Source organism: Arachis ipaensis, chromosome B7 (assembly GCF_059453495.1).
Source record: "Arachis ipaensis isolate K30076 ecotype BB chromosome B7, ASM5945349v1, whole genome shotgun sequence".
Taxonomy (NCBI): Eukaryota; Viridiplantae; Streptophyta; class Magnoliopsida; order Fabales; family Fabaceae; genus Arachis; species Arachis ipaensis.
The window spans coordinates 47,493,507-47,496,614 of record NC_142442.1 but is presented as its reverse complement, the minus strand read 5'-3'; the positions used below and the strand labels follow the sequence as shown (position 1 = coordinate 47,496,614).

The window sequence follows — 3,108 nt, the reverse complement described above, 5'->3', positions numbered from 1 at the left end:
ATCCTTGAGTTGTACACACAAGGTTGTCCTCATTTATTTGAAGGATCAATTCTCCTCTGTCCACATCAATCACAGCTCTTGCTGTGGCTAGGAAAGGCCTTCCTAGGTTGATGGATTCATCCTCTTCCTTTCCAGTGTCTAGGACTATGAAATCAGCAGGGATGTAAAGGCCTTCAACCTTTACTAACACGTCCTCTACTTGTCCATAAGCCTGTTTTCTTGAATTGTCTGCCATCTCTAATGAGATTTTAGCAGCTTGCACCCCATAGATTCCCAGTTTCTCTATTACAGAGAGGGGCATGAGGTTTATCCCTGAACCAAGGTCACACAAAGCCTTAAAGATCATGGTGCCTATGGTACAAGGTATTATGAACTTTCCAGGATCCTATTTCTTCTGAGGCAATGTCAGTTGATCCAGATCACTTAGTTCATTGGTGAACAAGGGAGGTTCACCTTCCCAAGTCTCAATACCAAATAATTTGGCATTTAGCTTCATGATTGCACCAAGGAACTTGGCAGCTTGCTCTTTAGTAACATCCTCATTCTCTTCAGAAGAGGCATACTCATCAGAGCTCATGAATGGCATAAGGAGGTTCAATGGAATTTCTATGGTCTCTAGATGAGCCTCAGAGTCCTTTGGTTCCTCAGAGGGAAGCTCCTTATTGATCACTAGACGTCCCAGGAGGTCTTCCTCCTTGGGATTCACGTCCTCTCCTTCCCTTACAGGTTCGGCCATGGTGCTTATGTCAATGGCCTTGCACTCTCCTTTTGGATTCTCTTCTGTATTGCTTGGGAGAGTACTTGGAGGGATTTCAGTGATCCTTTTACTCAGCTGGCCCACTTGTGCTTCCAAATTTCTAATGGAAGACCTTGTTTCATTCATGAAACTTGCAGTGGCCTTGGATAGATCAGAGACTAAGTTTGCTAAATTAAAAGTATTTTGTTCAGAGTTCTCTGTCTGCTGCTGAGTGGATGATGGAAAAGGCTTGCTATTGCTAAACCTATTTCTTCCACCATTATTAAAGCCTTGTTGAGGCTTTTGATCCTTCCATGAGAAATTTGGATTATTTCTCCATGATGAGTTATAGGTGTTTCCATAAGGTTCACCTAAGTAATTCACCTCTGCTATTGCAGGGTTCTCAGGATCATAAGCTTCTTCTTCAGAAGAAGCCTCTTGAGTACTGTTGGATGCAGCTTGCATTCCATTCAGACTCTGAGAAATCATATTGACTTGCTGAGTCAATATTTTGTTCTGAGCCAATATGGCATTCAGAGTATCAATCTCAAGAACTCCCTTCTTCATAGGCGTCCCATTATTCACAAGATTCCTCTCAGAAGTTTACATAAACTGGTTATTAGCAACCATGTCAATGAGTTCTTGAGCTTCTGCAGGCGTTTTCTTCAGGTGAATGGATCCACCTGCAGAGGTATCCAATGACATCTTAGATAACTCAGACAGACCATCATAGAATATATCTAGGATGGTCCATTCTGAAAGAATATCAGAAGGACACTTTTTGGTCAGTCCTTTGTATCTCTCCCAAGCTTCATAGAGGGATTCACCTTCTTTCTGTCTGAAGGTTTAAACATCCACTCTAAGCTTGCTCAGCTTTTGAGGAGGAAAGAACGTGGCTAGGAAAGCCTTGACCAGCTTATCCCAAGAGTTCAGGCTATCCTTAGGTTGAGAGTCCAACCATACTCTAGCTCTGTCTCTTACAGCAAAAGGGAAAAGCATGAGCCTGTAGACTTCAGGATCTACTCCATTAGTCTTAACAATATCACATATCTGCAAGAATTCAGTTAAGAACTGAAAAGGATCTTCAGATGGAAGTCCATGAAACTTGCAGTTCTGCTGCATCAGAGAAACTAATTGAGGTTTCAGCTCAAAGTTGTTTGCTCCAATGGCAGGAATGGAGATGCTTCTTCCATGTAAATTGGAATTTGGTGCAGTAAAGTCACCAAGCATTCTCCTTGCATTGTTGTTGGGTTCGGCTGCCATCTCCTTTACTTGTTCGAAATTTTCAATCAAGTTGTCTCTGGATTGTTGTAATTTAGCTTCTCTTAATTTCCTCTTCAGAGTCCTTTCAGGTTCTGGATCAGCTTCAACAAGAATGCCTTTTTCTCTATCCCTGCTCATAAGAAAGAGGAGAGAAAAAGAAAAGAAGAGGAATCCTCTATGTCACAGTAAAGAGGTTCCTTATTGTTAGTAGAAGAAAAGAAGAAGAGAAAAATCTAAACTCAGAAAGAGAGAGAGAGGGTTCGGATTTTTGGTGGGTGAGGGAGAGATGTTAGTAGATGAATAAATAAATAGAATAAGATGAGAGAGGGGAAATTTCGAAAATAATTTTTGAAAAAGAGTTGGTGATTTTTGAAAATAGTTTTTGAAAAAGGTTAGTAGTTTTTTTTTTTTCGAAAATTCAAAATAAAAATAAAATAATTAGTTAATTAAAAAGAAATTTTTGAAAAAAAGGGGGAAGATATTTTCGAAAATAGAGAGAGTTAGTTAGGTGGTTTTGAAAAAGGTTAAACAAACAAAAAGTTAGTTAGTTAGTTGAAACAAAAATCAAGTTTGAAAAGATAAGGAGTTGGGAAGTTAGAGAAGATATTTTGAAATCAAATTTTTGAAAAAAGACAAGATAAGAAGATATTTTTGAAAAGATATGATAGAAATTAGTTTTTGAAAAAGATTTGAATTTTTAAAATCACAATTAATGACTTGATTCACAAGAAATCACCAGATATGATTCTAGAACTTAAAGTTTGAATCTTTCTTAACAAGTAAGTAACAAACTTAAAATTTTTGAATCAAAACATTAATTGTTATTGTTATTTTCGAAAATTTGGTATAAAAATAAGAAAAAGATTTTTGAAAAATATTTTTAGAATTTTCGAAAATAACTAAGAAAAATAAAAAAAGATTTGATTTTTGAAAAAGATTTTGAAAAAGATAAGATTTTTAAATTGAAAATTTGATTTGACTCATAAAAACAACTAGATTTTTAAAAATTTTTGAAAAAGTCAAATCTAATTTTCGAAATCATGAGAGAAAAGAGGGAAAGATATTTTTTTGATTTTTGAATTTTTTATGATGAGAGAGAAAAACAAGAA

General features: G+C 36.3%; 1 non-coding gene across 1 annotated transcript; it reads left to right on the top strand.

Annotated features, from left to right (window-relative positions):
* The first annotated feature begins 1,496 nt into the window (after window positions 1–1,496).
* LOC148551058 (small nucleolar RNA R71) lies at window positions 1,497–1,603 on the top strand. The gene has a single exon (XR_015892532.1). It is a non-coding gene; the product is annotated as a small nucleolar RNA R71 (small nucleolar RNA).
* Window positions 1,604–3,108: the final 1,505 nt, after the last annotated feature.